This window comes from Blennius ocellaris, assembly GCF_963422515.1.
Source record: "Blennius ocellaris genome assembly, chromosome: 12".
Lineage (NCBI taxonomy): Eukaryota > Metazoa > Chordata > Actinopteri > Blenniiformes > Blenniidae > Blennius > Blennius ocellaris.
In genome coordinates this window covers 15,306,411-15,327,547 of record NC_137661.1, presented here as the reverse complement: position 1 = coordinate 15,327,547, position 21,137 = coordinate 15,306,411, and the positions used below count along the sequence as shown (strand labels likewise).

General features: G+C 41.6%; 1 protein-coding gene across 1 annotated transcript in view; it reads right to left on the bottom strand.

Moving 5' to 3' along the window:
* Positions 1 to 21,137, bottom strand: part of agbl4 (AGBL carboxypeptidase 4) — a gene marked incomplete at both ends in the record, with an annotated part of 281,697 nt that overhangs the window by 158,855 nt on the left and 101,705 nt on the right. The window lies entirely within an intron of this gene.

Genomic DNA, 21,137 nt, shown 5'->3' with positions numbered 1-21,137 from the left:
TTCTAAAAAGAAGGACCATCTCTACTGCTGTTTTATGAAAACTGGAACAAAATAAGTAATTCCAGCAGACAGTAAAGCACAGACGTGGCTTTATGGATTTGAAATCTCGGAAATTTCCGATCTGTGAATTACGTTGATATCGGAACCCGATACCGATACCGGATCGGCCCCATCCCTATCTCCAGTGCTAAACGTTTTCACGGAGTCAACGTCTATATGGTTGTCATTTTGGGATCCAATGTTGTTGAACTGTCACTCGACCTGAAAACAATCTTGCCCCGCCATAGGGAGTCTTTAACCACAACATTATCCCAAAGCTTATTCCAATAGAGAGCCTAACTTAGGCGGTGGCTTAACAAGAAAAGAAAAAAAGATAAAGAAGAAGAAGCACAAATCAAATTGATTCCCTATGAAGATGAGATTCCCAAGAAACTGGGTCCTGGTTTTTTTTAATCAAATGGTGACCAGAAAGGGTTAATGCACATGCACGCACGCACGCACGCACGCACGCACGCACGCACGCACGCACGCACGCACACACACACACACACACACACACACACACACACACACACACACACACACACACACACACACACACACACACACACACACACACACACACACACACACACACACACACACACACACACACACACACACACAGCCAAAACGATTATCACCAAAGGTACGTACGTCTGCTTGTAGCTGTTCCCACAGGGAAACTCCCTGTACAGATTTTCCCCCTCTCATTTTTCATTGTCTGCTTATGATGCCCCATGTGTGCACGCTGACTTTCATTTAACCCCTCACAATTCACACACAAACACACACTTGCATGCATGTATGGTGCCAACCGTTCTTCTTTGTGTCTGACTCTTAAAGGCACACAAACAGCCCCTGCTTGATTGCCCGTGTTTCACCAGAGCGGCGAACAGGAGGCTAAAAAGGCAAGTCCCTCTCTTACAGCAGTAACACACGGTAGTGCCTTCGTACAACCATTAATCTTAACCTACTCACTCAAGGCTTTAGGAAACAGAGGAGTTGGAGTAGAATCACAGTCTAGACTGGGGTCAAATCAGTTGGATTTGTGAATTTGCAAAACAAGATGATAAAAAAAAAACCCACAGGATTTACTGCATTGCAGTGAATCAATATATACATTGTGCTCACTTTTTGAAGGTGTTTGAAATGTTAACCTGCGAGGATAAAATGTAGGGGTTTCTACAAAAGAGCATTCATTAAGATGCACGGAAGTCAGTGTCGAGCTGAATGATACCCGAAGGAAGCAACTACCTGAACACAAATCCAAATCCACTGGATAACTGTGCAATTTAAAAAAAATGAAACCTATTCTATGCATTTACTTATATCAGAACTGGCATAACAATTCAGTCACAAGAAACACCTGGACCAAAAACACACAAACACTCCCTTTTGCATTTAGACATGAAAGCTGTTATTCATCTTTATGTGTCATATCTCACTTTTAAGTAGGGGAAAAAAAAAAAAAATTCTAATTGGGAGTGGGACTGTTTTGGAGAGCTCCCAGAAACTGATCTGACATCACTCTACATGGGATTGGCTTTGATGGTAAACAAAAATATAATTGTTTTTTGCACAAAAGTGAAAAAAAGTAAACATCTTAATTTTGATTGGTGCCATATCAATGACACACACTTACCAGATGTAACCATAAAGCTTTGCAACAATGGCTGTAATGACTTGTATACGCTAACAGCAGAAACAAAATGACACAAATACATGTACAGGTGGAGGAAAGAAGACCTTCAGAACTTCAATCGATCTCAAGGCATGAACAAATATGTTTTGGGTTTTTCCCCCCTGTATATATCCACTGTTAACAGACCTGATCATTCTGAGCTTTATTCAGTAATGCTATTAAATACTTTAAATATGCTCAATGAAAAGCCTTCTCGGAACAAAAGAATGAATCAGCCCTCTAATTGCAGGGTTACAGACAGATTAATAATACACTAGTTATTTAATGATTATTACTTTTATGTTGATGAAGTTATAACATTTCATGTTTTTGGATTGAACACACAAAACATGGGCAAAGTAAAAAAAATATAAATAAATAAATAGAAGTTTTTAAAAAATGTCAATTTCAGTAAGTAATGTTTTCTATACGGCAACATAATTTCATATGTATCTGAAGAAGGTCCAGGGCATACTGCAATTCTTAGTCAAGTGACAAGTAAGATCCTTATATACTCCTTACCCTATATCTAAGTAAATGTTTAGTTATGTAGTTGTATTGTGCCAGTGAAATGAGTTCACATCATATCACCTGATCTACTGCCCCTTCTAGCCTTCATTAGATATGTACCTGCTATTCTGAACACTCTCTCTCTCTCTGTGCCTGTGTGTGTGTGTGTGTGTGTGTGTGTGTGTGTGTGTGCGCGCGCGCATGCACTGATTGATGCCTTCCAGGGCAGTAGCGTGATTGAAACACCTCCTCACCATAAAGCTGTCGTGTGCGTGATGGAGTCGCGGGGTCATTTTATGCATCACACCTGTCCCCCTTCCTCCCCATGCTGACATGCAATCAAATAGGAAAATGGGCATATTTGTTTTCCTGTCCTTGAGAGCGCTTGTATGGTGGGTCGTATTTTTGAGTTTGACTATGTGTTTAGGTGTTGTGAGCACTTGCGTATACGACGAAAGAAAGAAAGAAACATCATGACACAATGGCTGGTGAACCAGAGAAAGACAGAGCCCGCTATTCAGTATCTTGCAAGTCTTACATACAATTTTGCAGTTCTTTCATTTTGTCAAAGTGTGTATTTTCTGTCCAGACCGTTTCCTGTTTGATTGTGAAATCTGACACGATCTCGTTTCAGGCTCCTCAACTTCTGCTCCTCACGTCTGATTGCTCTTCCCTGTCTTGGTGTGACTCACCTGTGTCTGACTCACCTTCACCAGGTGACGGCATTAGATATCGGGCTTCAACTCCAACAGATTAACTTGACACCTATTAGTTTCAGTGTATTTGTTGTTGAATGAAACAGCTTAACTATGAGGTAAAACTTGCCGCCTTAACAGCCGCATGCTTAAATTGTAAACCAGTGAAGTTGCAGATGACATTAATAACTGTCATAATATATAGTGATGATTGTCTGGGATGTAATAAAAAGTGACCTATGGCAGAGAAAATCTAAGTAGGTAATTATTTTGGCAGAATAAGAAGCCTTGTCAAACCTGATCAGATTCCCTTGAGGCTTTCTAGAGATATTGCATTAATATATGAAGTCACACTGACCTTGACTTTTATATTTTGGCCATGAAGTCAGATCAAATGTGTCTGCCAAATCTGAAGACAGGTATAAAAACGTCTAAGCCACTGTCGCACTAACTGACTGAACATTTGCTCCATTCTACACATAACCAAGAAAGCCCCCTAAACTAATGGTGCTGGCTGGTTGCCGTAGAGTCTAACTCTGGCAAGACAAACGACATCCATTCCTGCACGGTGCCTTTAATCAGCCTCTGATAATTAACGCCACACTCCATTGGCCAAACAAATATCTTTGTCAAGGTGCTGGTTGCTGTACAAGTTCTTCCCCTGTTCTGAGAGACAAGCTAACAAGCAGCCCTTAATTGCCTTAATTTTGTGAGATTGGATTGCGGACTCGCCGTTGCTGGATAGTCCTCCCTTTCTTTCTCCGTGTTTACCTCCATCCCCAACAATACATAACATATTTCATCACGTTGGGTTAGTGGGCAGGGATAGTGGCATCACGACTTTAATAAAGTGAACAACCTTGTGGGATTGCAGAGGGGATAGATTAAGTTTGCGCTCCCTACTGGCAAAAAAGCAGCCACCTCTGTGGGGGTTTCTTATCTGGAGCTTTACTTAATTACCTGCTTTAATTCTAACATTTGCTAAAGTGACCCCTCGCCACGACGAGACAGGCTGTTTTAATTAAACAAATGAATACGTTGCTTTATCGAGCGGGATCAGAGCTCTCGTTTGTCACAGTAACAGTTAAGGATGGCGCAGATGATCGCGTTATCTTGGACTTGGCCTGGGTCTCACCACGCAACAACCACAAGCAGCAGATGGTATCTCGTTACTGTATGTGCTACTGTACAGAACTGGAAGATACAAAAAACCCCATTCGATAGAGCACACTTAATCCACGTAGTCACAGTGTAATCGGCGGAGCTTCACTACGGAGCTATGCGGACCTTATTATGGTGGTCAAAGTTTGACGGCCCAAGGCAGGGAGGGTCAGGAGGAGATGAGTCTTTGGAAACAAACACACACAAAAAAAAAAAAAAGGAAAAGGAAAACAAACCAAAAATAGTCCACAAGCTATTCCCTAAGTCACTGACACAAGTTGGCTTGTTTATTGTAGTTACATAACAATATTTTAGAGTGTGCAGAGGGTTTCTGTGCAGCACTGCCTGACCAAATTTAATGGGAGAAGTGTCAAAGAGGCCATTATACCAGCAGGGGCACGCACAGCCCTATTACATATGGCTGCTGGCTGCTAATGTGTATTAGCTGGAGACAGAGGAAGCAAGGTGAAGATAAGTGATTTTGCAGTAGCTGGCTAAGTAGGACAAAGGAGGGAGGTAGTGTGTTTGGGAAAGTGAAACAGAAAAGATCAGAAAAGGAAACTTTAAGGACTGGGAGTGAGAGCAGTTTTAGAGTTTCCTTATTTGCTCCATAATAGAACAAGTGGAACAGGCTTTAAGTTCCGTTTAATGTTCTCGCTCGGAGAAGTCCCAAAGTCGCTACTGCAGAGTCTTCATGTCACACTCGTCAACTGCTATCTATATTGTTGTTCAGTGAGACATTAACTACCATGGTAACTGCTTGTTCAATAAGGGGAGTTTGTAAGAAATCAAAATAGGCATCTCCAAACAGCAACCATTAAATCAGGGTGACAACCAGCATTTTTTTTTTTCCCTCCCTTGCTTAATAATTTAGCAGGGATTGAAGGCTGCTGTTGGCACGAAAGTGTGAGCTTGCCGTGTGTCCGTCAGCAGCGGAAATACAAAAAAGGTGGATTTTCAAGGAGAAGGGAACACCTCGCTTTGCCCAGCCAACTGATCTCTAATGCACACGGAAATATAAACACATTAGCTCTCGCTCGCTATTTACCGTAAGCCTTTGTCAATCTCTCCGGCGGCGCCTCACTCACACAGCCACTCCTTTCAAGGGCTAGGCCGGGCCAAATTTTGCCACTCAAATGCCAGCGGTGTAAGAACATGCTGGTATTAAAAGAGTGAGGAGGATCCTGAGCTCGGTCTTTTGACAGCCCCCTTGAACTCTGTGGGGCAGTGATAAAGTGGCTTGATGAGTGGGCAATCTCTGTCTGCCAGCTGCAGGTCTGGCCAGGGGAGCTGGGGAGGTGCCAGAGTGAGTGAAGAGACACGCGCACACACACACACACACACACACACACACACACACACACACACACACACACACACACACACACACACACACACACACACACACACACACACACACACACACACACACACACACACACACACACACACACACACACACACACACACACACACACACTGGTACAATGTACATATATGCTGCTATCTGCTCAACTCTCCCTACATGACAGTTTGAGTTCATACCTAAAACAGTACGATTTTCCACCGCAGAGAGTATGGTGAAAATGTAGAGGGGCTTGTGAGCGCCAGATATGCGACGATTCCTGTTATTAGTTTTGCTTCGTTGAAGTAATACTGGTCTATTTTGTACTGTTGTAAAGAGTCCTTAGTTTCTTTTTAATAGCGTACACACACACTCCCTCCCTCAGGAACTAGGTGTTAAATACACTTTTTTTGCCTTGAGGGCCTGTGTCGTATCTCTATGGTCAGGACTATGGCTAAATTTCACTTTGATCAGTTCAGTGTGTGTGTGTGTGTATCTGAGTATGTGTGAATATTCCAATATTTCAGCTTCAGTCCCACGTCAGAAAAACCATTTGAACCCTGACCTTCCTGCTGAATGCATCAAAAAACATTTTCATTTATATATTCATTCATTTTTACAGCTGGCTGAACAGAATGCATCACTGGATGCCCATGCACTAAGTCTGTAGACTGTCTCTTTTTCTATCAGGAGCCCTTCTCCGAGTCCACTGGTCTGCGCACACGTGCCGCATATTTGAACACGAGAGACTGCCGTGGTAAGTGAGTAGTCATTTAAGACATTTAGAAAATATTTCTAGCCTGGAAAAATCTTTAACAGTCAAAACACTGAAATGTTAAGAAGTACAACGTCGTTACAACAAGAAATGCACTTTTTCTTCACTCCTTGCTCGTTTATATTATTTAGCTAAACCAATGAGTCTTCTGTTCAAATGTTTTGTACAGGCCCGGAGAAGAATGAACTCTGTCGGTACTTTCTTGCAGGTCTCTGGCTGCGCTTTAGCTACAAAATGAAAACAAATGAGCATAGATACTCTGTAACCAATAAGTATTTGTACCCCTTGAACCACATTCCACATTCTGTCACATCTATAAACGTAAATGTACGACATTGGGATTTGATGTGATGGACAAACAAAATAGCCACGTAGTTGTGAAGTGAAGGGAAAATGATACAAATGGTTCCAAATATTTGTGGCATGCAAAAGTGTTTAGCCAGTTTACCAAGTGTGTTCAATCCAGCTGTGTACCACCTAATCTCAGTATAAATACAGCTGTTCTGTGAAGGCCTCAGACGTTCATTAGAACATTTGTGAAAGGAAAAAAAAACAAAAGAAAACACCATGAAGACCAAGGAATGGTGAATTGGTAAATGCCTGTCACTTATATGGTGCCTTTCAGCTGCGTGAGCAGCCCCCAAAGCGCTTTACATGGTTCATCACATTCACCCATTCGCACGCACGCTCACACACCGTCGAAGGCTGCAGCCATGCGAGGCGGTGTCACTCCAATGGGAACAGTTTGGGGTTCGGTGTCTTGCCCAAGGACACTTTAGGCATGTCGGCAGGCAGACTGAGTCATGCAGCCCCACTTCACACATCAGACAGGTCATGGAGAACGTTGTGGAAAGGTTTAAAGCAGGGTTCAATTATGACCAAATATCCCAAGCTTTGAACTTCAGAGCAAACGGATCATCCGGAAATGGAAAGAATACGGCGCAACCGCGAACCAACCAAGACATGTCTGTCATGGCCTTTATGGCTACAGAATTAATCTTTTTTAAATAGAATATTTAGTGGTGAGAGAAGAAAAACAATTGTTGAAACAAAGCGAGAGGAAATCCCATTTGCAGTTTACCACGAATCATGTTGGCGACACAGCAAGCATGTGGTGGAGGGTGCTCTGCTCAGATGATGAAACTGAACTTGACTGAAGACTGAATACAAAATGTTGTGTGGCGGGAGAAAGAAAACACTTATTTATCCTTCTTCCATTTTGACCGATAACACGTGAAACTGAAAATGTCCTTGTCTCCATGCTGCCGTGTAAAAAAACTAATTGTCAAATTAGGAGACCAAAAGTATGAACTAATTTCATTAACACTGTGGGACATTTCAGTGTTTAGAATTACTCTGTAATATAGGCAATGTAGTAAAATAAGGCATTTAATAAATTGCGTGATAGAAATGACACAATGGTGAGACACGCTAACAAAACAGATAAGCACAAGGTGACACTTTTTGGCAAAACATTAAATCACACCTCTTTGTGAATAAGTTGGGTTTTCATTCATTTGCTCATAACTTGAATTATAATTTGAAGTTAATTTCTTGAACATGCAAAAAAAAAAGAAAAAAAGAAGGTATCTACTGAAAATGCAGGAAGTAGACTACATGTGAGCCAGTTTTTAGAGCATTGTTCATTCAATGACAAAATCTGTCTTCCTCTCTGCCTCCTTAATTATCTTCCTCAATTATAATTACACGTGTGAAGGTCCAGGGGACAGCCACTGTTTAGTTGTGCCGTCTGCATCTCCATGAGGAGGGAAGAGAGAGTTAAATAAGCACGAGACACTGTGGAGACGCCGGCTGTTAATGAGAAGTACGGTCTATTGCTTCAAAATCACGGACATTTGTTTGTTTTTTACGTATCTAGAGTACGCCACGATTTGCATGAATCATCGATTCGATTAACAGCAATATTCTTGGCAGCGCTGAGAGAGACTTCATCACACAGTGCATTGACTTAATCTATTGGAGTACATTTTCACTCTCATATTTCTTTTTAGACATCCATCCATCCATATAGATCAATAGCATAGCTATCTATCTATCTATCTATCTATAGTAATTTTAAAATTGAACAATGCCCATGCAAAGTTGTTGTGTTCAAATTAATCTTAACACTAATCCCACTAACAGTTGTACCTCTTATAAACAGCTGACAGACAGGACACATGGGAGGCTTTCATGAGGAATAGTGATGACGGAGAGCAGTGAGTGACCTGAGGGTTCTTAAGCAGCCTTGTAATTCTCTTTTAATGAATCCAATGAATAAATGATTCGAGGCACTTTGTATGAGAGGTTCTGATCCCCCGTCAGCATGTCTCCATGAGGTTGGTCGAACGTTGGGGGAGTCCTCTCCCTCCCTCCCTCCTCGAGATTTTCACCAGTTTCTTCCTTGCGGATATCGCCCCTCCTCTTTTGTTCTTTCTGCCTGCTCCTCCTCCACCTCTATCCTACTCTCTCCAGGTGCTTTCTCTGCCCACTGTTTGTGATCCTAATCTTGTCTAAAACATCGTTTCCCTGTACTGTGGTATCTGGCCGATAGCGAAGGCCACCGTCAGACTCGAACCGACTCAATCCCGTCATAAACAACTGGTGGGTGTCGGCATGCTGACTGGCCTTCCAGTTTCAGACACGCTCATTTTGACAGGTCATTTTTTCATGATGCTGATTGCTATTTTCCCTGTTATTGTTTTCTTCCCCGCGACTTCAGATGGGAGGTAAAAGTGCAACTCTCTGAGATCAGGCAATTTTACTCTCTGGGCCAGAAAACAAAGATGACAGTAATAAAAAGGAGAACCAATTGCTTTTTCATTTCATTTCCACTGGGAAATCAGCCTGACAGAGGAATAAAAGGGCCATAATAATAAAGTTTAAGAAAAAAGGGTCTATGGCTTTCCATTCCCTAAGCAAACCTGGAGCAATGGCCACTGTGGACAGTAATGTTGCTCAGGGTCATCTACATTATTGGAAGAAAGAGCAGTCGGAGAAAAAAAAAAAAAAAAAAAAAAACCTCAGTTCGAGCTCCACAGGAATACAGAGTGCCAAAAATCATGTACGATAAAATGTGACTGTGTGCCGTGAGCATATTAAATATTTTCCTCCATTCACATTTAGGAAAAAGAAAATACAAATATTTCCATTACAATTTTCTCTATTTTATGCAAGGGGCAAGATGAGAAACTGCTTTAAAAAAAATTTTCAAAAAGAAATAATGACAGATAAGATCAGATCCCACAGGGATTCAGTTGTAGGTCATGAACAAAATTCCAGTAAAAATTCAGGTAAGCAATTAGGTTCTCTGAAAGCAACTGTTAGTCGTTAACATAATTCTACTTAACCAGAATGTTTTTTTGGGCTTTTCTTTTTCTTTTTTAACAGTGCATCATTCTATGCTTGGGCATCGTTATATCGCTCATTACAGTGGCACACAGTGCAGCTATCGCCACATGAACATCTGAGTTAATGGGCCACAATAAAGACACCACTGTCTTCATTTTATGGCTCAGTTTTCTAATGGCCTACTTGGCTTTCTTGCCTGTTGTCTCAAAGGAGTCATCTAGGTCTCTTTAAGACCTCCAATATTCTCAGCACAGTCTTTCCTCCTGGCTCATGCCTCCCTTCATCCATTCTGCCACTCGTCCTTGCTCCTATCCCCCCCCCCCCCCCTCCCACCCTCCCATTCCCAGACAGCTCGAGGCAGCTCGCGGTGGCCGAGGGCCTTTTTCCTGTGCCTTTACTTTCATTAGCGGGCCCCAGATGCTGAGCTGCTTACAAAATTATGAAGGGCCAAAGCCAACCGCCTCCAGATGGGACCCATCTATATTCAGATGAGCTGTTTCCTCACATTCAGAGCAATCCCACGCCGATGTCCGACAGTGATGTCAACAAACTTACCACCAAACACAAACACAAGCAACTACAAACAGATGCACAAATTCACAGAGGAAGCAACGTGTGCGCGTGTTGTGTGTACTCCGATAGCCAGAGAGAGAGAGAGAGAGAGAGAGAGAAAAAAGGGCCGTCTATCCATACAAATGTACTCACAAATGTATATTAACCAAATCTTGGTAACTTGATTTTTGTCCAGTCAGTGAGATGTGAGTGTTTGTAAGCAAGTTTTAGTACACACACAAGTAATAGCGAGCCACAAAGACCCATGTGCCCGGAGACGGCGCTTGGCTGGGTGGCACTGCTCTCTCTATAGGCAAACAATAGATTCGCTGGTAAACTGGAGTTTGTGCTGTCAGCTGAAGCTTTTATCCCACTTTGTGAAGTGGACAGCACTGCAGAGGGACTTTTTCATTTTTTATTTTTTTTTTAATGGCCATATCACAAATGGATAGAAAAAAAAAAGACAATTTGAAACATCACTACAAAAAACGGCTCTGACAAGACAAAGACTGCGGCTACTTTGATGCAATAATAAGTAACACATGATGACGAGTCGATGGATGGCTGCTTTTCTAAGTTTTCAACCGCTATGAGGGCCAGTAAATGCGAACTAACGCCTTAATAGGGCCACTGATGTTAGAACTGCATGATGGATAGAAGAGTTGTCTCTGGGGGTCTTAAAAACCACACTCATCCCCAAATTACATACAAACAAAAACTACAAAAACTACCTTTAAAAAAAAAAAATAATAATAATTTTCTTATTTGTCTTTTATGGTCTTCCTTTTGAATCCAATAACCCCAACATTTTTATTTCGTGGTTTAACTATAAAGTGCGTAATAAATAAAATGTACTGTCATCATTATTACAAATAAAGGAACAATAATAAAAAAGTTGAGAGAGACTACAAACGTGTAGGTAGTGGGTAACATGTTAAAAAGGGGAGTTAACTCAACAGCGGGACTGTGGGTGTAATGTTCACAGTAGTTACAGACATATTTTTCAGATTGCTGTCACGAGGAATGAGTCAAATTCATGGATTAATGTCAAGCAAATAGGATTTTAGTGAGCATTATCAGTGCAGCTCAGTGGACAGAAAAACATCTGGTAATTGTAGAAAACCGACAAGACACACGCACAGAGAGAAAGAGAGACATAGACAGAGATGGCGAGACTGCGAGATAGTGTTTTCACGTAAAGTAAATGTAGCAAACCAAACCTGAAGTCGAGTGACAGTATGTTTTTCGAAAAGCAATTTATTACCCTGCTCATTTCTGCCAAATGTAGTGGAATTACAGTAACTATTTTACTAATAAGTAATTGCGAACACAACACATGAGTTATTATATCACAAATGTACGCCTCAAACAATTCAACTTGCATTATAAGTACAAGTTGCAATAATGCGAGTGTAAAAAGTACCAATGCATAACTGTTGGTCCCCGGTGTTCTATAGGATATTACATGGACAATTGAGTACCGTAGGCTGACGTGTTAAGAGAGACAGGGTAAATAAATCATTATTCTATCAACTTGTCATCTTTGTACCTTTCTAACCCTTTCTTTTTTCTTTTTTTTTTTCCCCGTATATGGTTTCCTCTTGTAACTTTACCTCTGTTGCAGTAATTAAATCACAGCCAGGCGCTCTGAGACAGTCCAATACCCTGAACTTCACACTCCATTTCACCGCTCACTCCTTTGACACGCCGGAGCAGTACGGAGAGGAGACCCATTTCAATAAAATCATACGAGCAACACGTCACTGGGAAAGTGTAAAACACACACACACACACACAAGACACAGATTTAAATATGTAGGAAAAGTAATGGCGGAAGATGTTCGGATAACAGTGAGCAAAGAAAAAAGTAAAGTGAGAATTAATAGAGGTTATGCAGCTGTGTTGCTTCTGGTACCGACGTGTCTTTGCACCAGAACTGCTGATCAATCGAACGCAAAAGTGGCATGAATAAATTGCATGCTTTAAAAAAAAAAAAAAAAACGGGTTTAGTGACTGACATACAAAGTTGATTGGTTGCAGAACTCTCCTTCTCAAACACAGGTCGCAACCAATATCATTAAAACTGTTGGTGACGAATTTATTAATCGATTTATTGTGTCTCGCAATGATTGTGACGTCACATGTAAGCATCGAGGAAACATGGCGAAGATGAAGCGGGGCTGGTGTTTCCAGACTACTTTTTTTTTTCTCTTTAGTGACTGTTGATAAATGGATCAGTGGAAGGATTTGAGCAGGTTGTGATGGATGACTGGGTTAGAGCTTCTTAAAAACTGCCATCCTTTTAGGCTGTACAGTCTGCGATGGTCAATCAAAAGTGGTCCCTTAAAGGAAAAGTGGCGAACTGGAGAAGGTCATGGTTGGCCGAGGCTCAATGATGCCCATGGTCCCATGGAGGCCACTTCACCTTTAAAAAAAAAAAAAAAAAAAATCCAATTCTTAAAGGATCTGCTGTTCAGATCTTGATACCAGGTTATCACACTGCACTTTCAGAGGTCAAATGGAGTGTGAGTCTTGATGTGCCAGGACAAGTCTATCGTTAAATGTAGAACCCACACAATATTATGCAAATCTATTTATTGTTCATAGTAAAATAAACTTAAAACATTAGTTTTTTAATGTATTCTTTGCTTGTTGGCATCAGTTTAACACAAACAACAGCATCCGAGACCCTCTACCAATTTTCCATGAAAGCCAGTCAAAATACAAAAACCAGTCATGTCAGCACTTGAAAACAGGAACAGAGCTATGGAAGAAGAATGTGTCTAAGTGTAATTTCATAAATGTAATCTGACATAATCTGCTTTTAAGCTCCCGTCTCCGTTTTCAGTTTTACTTGGGATTGAATAAAATCAACAAATTAAAATGTGAGGAAAGTATACATCAGCAGTATCAAAAAGTGCAGAAAGAGTACAGCTTTGAGGAGATGAAAACACAATTTTAGGGGATCGGGGGGGGGGGGGGGGGATGATGTGTTCAGCAAAAACATTTTTTTTGTGTTGCTTTTGTAAAACTAACCTGCTCTGGATTGAATTTTGACTTTGCTGATCCATTGCAACCCCCGCAACACACAAACACACTTCGATAGTGAGTCCTATCCCAGGCAGAGTGTAGATACCAACCAGTCCCAGAGAGTGTCCTAATATGTCCCGTAAACACCTGACAACATGGCTTTGTGGAATTGCTGAGATATCTATAATACTTTCGATGGAGTCAGGGGGTCAGTGCTCCATCGTGCTGAGCACACTCAATAAGCGTCAAACAGCCCATAGCCAAGCATCAACATCCAAATCATCTCAACTGCATACTGCACAGCATGCAGACCTGGCTGCTATATACGCAATGTAAATCCAGCTCGGATCTAAGGAGCCTCCCGTATGCGTATAAAATTACTCCGGGACAAGCTGTCACAGAATTTGCCTTGTGTCACAGCGGGCTTACTACAACAAAACATTTTGCAGCGTTCACTCGATGAGGCTTCCTGAACAAAAGCGAGGTGAAGGTGAGGCCTTGTGACTCCAATACTAAAAGCGGCAGTGACTTACAGTACAGTAATCAGGGGACTGTTGGCTGCAGAAAAACTGCAACGCCTCACCTTGTTCATTATAAGATGACACAACCAATTTGTACCTCTGCCTACTGCAATCTACCAAATCTCCCCTGACAAAAGCATTTAGATTAGAGCGCTTTCCAGGAGGGCTGCGCTGACATGCGTACCCAGCCTGTAAAAGGAGAAATGAAGTGGCTTTTTAATTCTCCTCCAGGCAAACATAAAACTGTCCAGGTAAGTCATTTTGTGGGTTGAATAGAGTCAAAAGCAAGTTGCCTCTCCGACCCAATATCCTTGCACTGTTCGGTGGAATTGTACATATGTACACTCCCCGGGAAACACAAACTGTCACGTCCTTATGCTCGTCCAAAAGATTATTAATCTATTTGCTACATTTTGTCCCATTATTTCTCCAACATAATCCTCTATCACTACCTCTGGCAGCATACTAATGAGTTTCTGTGAACAAGGAAGCTGCACGTGCCGTTGCTTGTTCAGAATGGGGCTTCAGCTGCTCTCAGTCTCTCTCTGCTTTTTCTGGTTTGTCCACCCCGGAAGAATAAAGACTCCTGCATGGCAGAGAAAAGTGGAAATTGAGCTCACTGGGTTTTTCATTTTCTTTTTTTTTCTTTTTCATCAAATCAAACATGGCTAGTGATCACTTTCCTTCTTCAGCTCTTCAAAATTAAATGGAGGTGGAAAGGGTAGGAATTGTAGCAACATATGTTTTGAGGTTTCTATTTGCCTTACTATGGATTCTCTGCTTTTAAATATGTGGTGTATGTACATCAGTTCATTTCCTCCTAGTAGAAGAGTTGGTGACAGATAATTGTGTGTGTGTGTGTGTGTGTGTGTGTGTGTGTGTGTGTGTGTGTGTGTGTGTGTGTGTGTGTGTGTGTGTGTGTGTGTGTGTGTGTGTGTGTGTGTGTGTGTGTGTGTGTGTGTGTGTGTGTGTGTGTGTGTGTGTGTGTGTGCGCGCCCTCTGTACTCAGTTCTTTATTAAAGATCTTGTCCAGCTCCCTTATCACTAGCAGTGTTGACCGAGAGAGAACATCATATATAATTTTTTTTTTTTTTTTTAAATCTAAGAATCTTATATGAAAACCCATGATTGCTGCAGTTCTCACGCAATAATATGAGAGAATGGAAACGGCACATATAGTGTCTGTGTTTTAAACACACGGAGAGCCGCGCCGAGCTGGAGGCCACAGGCACGATATAGATGTAATAAAAATGATGTTTCAGGATAGAAGATTGCAGTAAAGCTTTGTGACTTGACAAAATAACATGGACGTGAAAAAAAAAAAAAAAAAAAAAAACAGTAAAAGCCACACTGCTATCCTGATAACAGGCAGTAGATGTGTCGAGCTGTGGCTCTTCTCTAAGTACAACCACAGGGAGATGAACGACGATCAGAATAGGTGAAGCTGAACACTCGTGCGAAGAATCGACACAAATGGGGCCTGTACAAGTTATCAACTCGATAGGGAATTCGTCTATTTTAATACACTGTTTTTCAGTGAGCAAATCAGCCACTGTATCACACCACTGAGACACTTATAACCTGCGTTATTACATCCTGAAGACACTTATAGGGCTGGGACTTGGCTTGCTGCACAGTATCTACAGGGAGTCGTAAGCAGGGAGCCAGGCCATTCCTGTTTATATGTCCTCTGTGCGCGCTTACTTTACGCATGTGTGTGACAGCGACTCTGTTCAGACGATGTGATGGTCAAGGCCAAAAAGGGGGCCACGATTGTTTTCATACAGTAAACTGGGGTCACTTGTTTATTTTTTTATTTTTTTATTTTTTTAAGGAATCAAATCTGTTTGGAAATCAATCGCAAGTCTCAGTTTTTATTGCTCAAATTACCAGAGCCAGTCCTTGTCCTGTTTGCCCTTAATTAACAAATGTTCAATTCCCCTATTAATTAGCACACGCTAATAGCTATTTTACATCACTCTTCATTTGTCGACAATTAAAAGGTCTATTATTAAAAGGCATGCCACATGGTTAATTGTGCAAGTGGCTCAGCGGTAGGGGAAAGAGAGGAAGGGGGGGGGGGTGCGGACTTGCAGAGCGTGAGGCGGGGAGTCCACACAGTCTGCCGTAGTTGTGACACAACCTTTACAGTCTGTCCGTCTTCAATTTGTTGCCTGACACTCCGTCCTCCAGAGACAGACCATCTCCCACATGCTATTGCACAGCCCCTGTGTTTAGACCCAAATGGTCCAGCTCAGCACTGCGGCAGTTAGAGGATGGGAGGTGTGTGCAGTGCAGAATGAGGTTTTTTTTTTTTTTTATGAGGCTGGCAAGTGCAATTTCCTTCATACTGCATCTTCTATGACAACACATACACAGGCCTGGTATAGCCTATGCTATGTAGTGTTTTTTTTTTCTTTCTTATTATTTCATTCTTATCTTTTCAACACATTTAATCAGAATAATAGTCACAATACAATGCAATAAATAGACAAGGGTTACCGTGAGTGCAATGTGAGCCCGGGACTATTATTGTTTCAGTCTCTTCATAACTTAACAAAACTGAAAACGTAGCAGTCCTTTTTGCTGTGGCGGTAATCAGCTTTAAGATATTAAGAATGGCTGTTTATTACTCTGCACTTCTCCAAAACTCATATTTTTAATCACTTCCAGTTTGCAGTGCTAGAATTTGGTCCACTTTCTCGCCATCATTTTCAAGCTGGAGGAGACTCAATAAGTTGCCGACTTAGTAGCCAGAGACAAAACGGAAGTCAGCGGTACAGTATACAACCCACATGGTTTACAATAAATCACAGAAGATTAAAGAGACATGAGAAGTATGTGCTGAAATATAAATTGTGTCAGAAAACTCAATTTTGAATGGTTTAACGTCGTTACGGGTGTGAGAGAAACTGTCGCAATTGGAACACTGACAGCAGCAGTAGTCGAACAAGGTTTCATAAGTTGAATGTGAACTGAATTCAGTTTACAATGGTTCAGAGTCTGACTTAAATCTTGTACAATACTCTTATTATTACCAACCTGAAATGCTCTTTTAGAGGCCGTTTCATTTTGCAAAAAGAGAGGGGGAAAAAAAGCCAGTGATGGATTCAGAGAAGAAAGTCAGTGAAGAAAGCAGAACTAAAATACCTCCCGTTAAAAAGATGTAGAAAGCAGTTCAAATATAGACAAGGAAACACAAGAGAACCGAGACAAGAGGCAGGGTGTAGGAGTTCTGAGAACCATGTTGTAATGGCAGCCGAACAGGACACACAGAGAAGTGAAGGCATCCTTTTTCTTTTGTTTTGTTTTTTGCTTCCTCACCCTGCCTCACCTGTCCTCACCCTTTGCCAGGTCTTAACAGGTGGCAAGGGAAGCGAACAGGATTGAGCATTGTTGATTGACGGAACAATTACAGCTAACATGCATCCTGATGGAGAGGCAGACACCTACAAATAGAATTTCACTTTGCTGTTGCATCACACACTTAGAGGATTTTGGTGGGAAAGCAAAATTGCAACCTGTGTGTGTGTGTGTGTGTGTGTGTGTGTGTGTGTGTGTGTGTGTGTGTGTGTGTGTGTGTGTGTGTGTGTGTGTGTGTGTGTGTGTGTGTGTGTGTGTGTGTGTGTGTGTGTGTGTGTGTGTGTGTGTGTGTGTGTCAGAGACTGACTGAGGGATGGATGGATGGATGGATGGATGGATGGATGGATGGATGGATAGAAGACTGAATGATGAATGATTTTGTGTCTTTCTTTCTGACAGTGTATTTCACTGACTGAATGTGTTTTTATTACCAACTCCATGTCTTTTTTGTGACTGACTGACTGACTGACTGACTGACTGACTGACTGACTGACTGACTGACTGACTGACTGACAGAGTCTTATTGTATATCTGTCTGTCTTTCTAGAAGTTTAGAACAACTACTTGAACAGTATTCCATTTATTTGTTGTCATAAAAGAAGAGGAGAAGCATTTACCCTTGATCAAGGTTGGCTGGTTCTAACTTTAGAAGCAATGTTTGGCAACCCATTTCCTCCAACTCTGACTGTTCATCTGTTAGCTCAGTTGGAGGTGCAGCTATTTTCACCCACACACCTACTGACTAAAGGAGAAGTGGAAAGTTAATTAAAAGAGGTATCACACATCATAACATTTTCAATATACTACACATCAGAGATCTAATGAAATTTAAATTGTGTGAAGAGAAGGTGCCTACTTCAGACTGTGATGTCAAATTAACTATAATATCAAAAATGATTTCTGAATTTCCTTTCTTTTTTGTTGAACCATAACATTTCATACATGAAACATATCATTCTGTGATGATGTCGCCGATATATAAAACCAACACATATATCTAGATATTAATTTTGAATCTTACTTATTTTAAATTCACAGCACATATACATTTCCGAAATGTATCATAGTGTTGTATAATGTAAATATTCAGATATGACAGCTACAAAAACAGCACATGGCTTCATATTAGAAGAGAGAACTGGCCTGCCGGGAGTCCAGATCTTTCACAGAGAGAAACTACTTGCAGCATCATAAAACTATTTCATGAAAGATAACCCAGGACATATGATCCAACATCAAATGAGACTAGGGCTATATGTTTTGTCCCAAACTTCAGCAACTGGACACCTCAACTTTATCAGACACAAAATGTAACATATGATGTCGCAAAGACGTAATATATGTTGCAGACAATGTGATGTCCATAAGTACAAATCTAAACATCACAAGACTGACAGTGAGACAGATAACATTGATAACAGAGTAGTTTCACACAAACACACATCATTGGCTCGTTCAAGAGAAATAGCTCATAGTTAGTCATCTTTTTTGTATTGCGTTTAATTTTTTTTCTCCTACTTGTGCATGAGATTAAATCAGCCTCTCCACTTTCATTTATCGCCGTAAGTATACTGCTGCTCAAATGAAAAATGCCCAAACTTTCCTGACTGTATTGGTATGAATACTTTCATTAGAAGCCGGCACCCTGCAGGCTGCACAGCTGTTTTGGACAAACTGTACGAGTGTCCCGAGGGACATTTTGGGAACATTTTCCCCCATTATCGTCAAACAGGTTAAAAGTGAAACATGTACACGTGCGTACAATCGACGAGCAGAAAAATAAATCTCTATCAGTTGCCACCTAAATCTGTCGTGTTGGAAAAGTGTCGTCCACTATCTCGTGGTGTTTTCTCTGCTCAGTCGACTCCAGCGGGGACTCAACGCCAGGCATCTGTTGGTTGATGCAGTCAATCTCATGCAACCTTGCTGGCTATTACCTCACCCCACGGCATTCAGGCCTCCAACAGCTGCATTACACCACGCTCTCTGACTTTCTAATTAGCTTATCTTAGAAAATAAGGATGCTGAGCAATTCTTTGCTCTAGCAGTCTCAACAACTAGCCGACCGCAGGGAGCGTTGTTGGCACCGGGTGTCACCGACGGGACGGTTGTGTTCGACAGACGAGCGCAAGCATAGAAGGTTTCTGACTAATAAATGCTCACACTTTTTTCTTTCTATCTTTTTTTGTGTGTTTTTTTTTTTTATTGGAACTTTAAGACGAAGTGTCAGTTTCAGGAGTCCATTTATATTTTTGAAAAGTGGCAGTGAATCATGAAAATGATGGCCTTTTTTTTCTATAATACCTATTTGGTCACACTGAAATATTAATTATCTATTCAACAGCATTACAAATTAATCGCATGCCACATAATGCAATTAATAGTCAGCTTCTCTTTCTTAAACTACCATCGCCCTATATGTTTTGTTGGGTTTTTTTTTTTTTTTTCCTTCAAAATGACAAAGTAATAGACATTTTACTCAACATGCGACTTGTAGTTGTGTTTAAAAGTCATATAACACAACATTATCCAGGCCTCCGTTGGCTCTCTCATGTCGCTTGGCTGGAGGAGTCATGGAATGAGGGATAAAAGGAAAAAAGGGGATCGAGGATAGATCCTTCCACCTGTGGCAGGGAACGTCCTGCTGGACTGTAATCTGCCAGTTGTCGCTCTCTGAGACAAGCGGCTTAGCCAGGGCCAGTGGAGCCCCGCGGCCTCCAGCACCAAGCAAGGCTGGGGCCCCAGGACATGAGGCACCTGCACAGGAAGATAAAGGCTTCGGCTCGTGAGCTAATACTGACGATTCTTTTGATAAATGCAGCCATGGGGTGGAGGGCGCCGGGGAGTTTGGGGGTGGGGAGATCTTCTCTTGCTCACTCTTCTTCATTTTCTCCTCCATGTCTGCCTGTCTCAGTAATCTCTTTCTTGTACTTTGTGTTTTTCTTCCTCCATCCACTCCGTCTTTTTCTACATCTCTCTCTCACTCCCCCCCTCTCTCTTTTTCTATCTGTTTCTTTCTCTCTTAGTACCTTCTTCATTCTGTCCTGTGTGAGTTTGGATCAGACAGGCGGCGCTCTCCACGCTCTGCCTTTTTATTTATTCCATATCTGTAACTGTCAAAAAGAAGATTGCTACTTTAGGAGCTGTCTGTGCTTTGTTGTGCTCGTGGAAAGTCAAATAGAGGAGGTTGTGTTAAAAGCATCTTGACCACTTTATGGGGACACGGACAATGTCAGCTCGAGCCTTGGAAGCTCGAGACAGTTGAAAATGGTTCTACAAGTGCATGAGGCATGATGCCACTTAGATGGCACTGTGCTGAGAGTAGCGGTTAAAGCAGTATTAGCCTGAGGAGGTAAATGGTGTCAAGCCTCAGCAACATTGCCTCCTGCTGTTTCTGTCACTTAAATACCTAGTTATGAGAGCTCCGTGAAACATAACCATGGCCAGGGTAGGATGATTAGTGTATATTGAAAAGCTTTGGGAACTCACCGACCCGACAATGTCCCCATACCTCCTGGGTAAGGAACACCTGGGAAGCTTCAAGCTTTTAAAATGAGAATTATTATTATAATTTTTTTTTTTATACTTAAAACATTTATTAACTTTCCTAAATGTCTCCCTATCCACCAAACTTCAACAAAATTGTTTGTATCTGTTTGTTTGTTTTTAATCTGTTGCACTGTCTAACACTTTCTTATCTGACAGCATAACTACACTCAACCCAAACATAATATACATTCTAGAACAAACGCTGGCTCCACTGTTGATAAATGGTTGGCGGCATAAGAGAACGGTAGAAGGTGTGGTTCTATGGAAAATAGGAACAGCACAGGAAGTTTAAAGGGGATCACGTGGAATCAAATGAGATAGCAAGGCGGCCGCATCGTGTTGCACTCCGCTGTATCGTAGACGGCAGTTCATCTTGTCTGTCTACGGTGTCGTGCCCATTGTCTCTTCCCATTAGCCTGCGACCAGCATGTGACGGTATGGTCGGTGCAGGTGGTAGGCTAACAGACGCACACGGCTCACGGTGGCAGATGCCTGGCGTTTCTACGGATGCCCTCCATCAACTGATGACAGATGTCAGAGCTGCTCTCGGATGGCAACACTT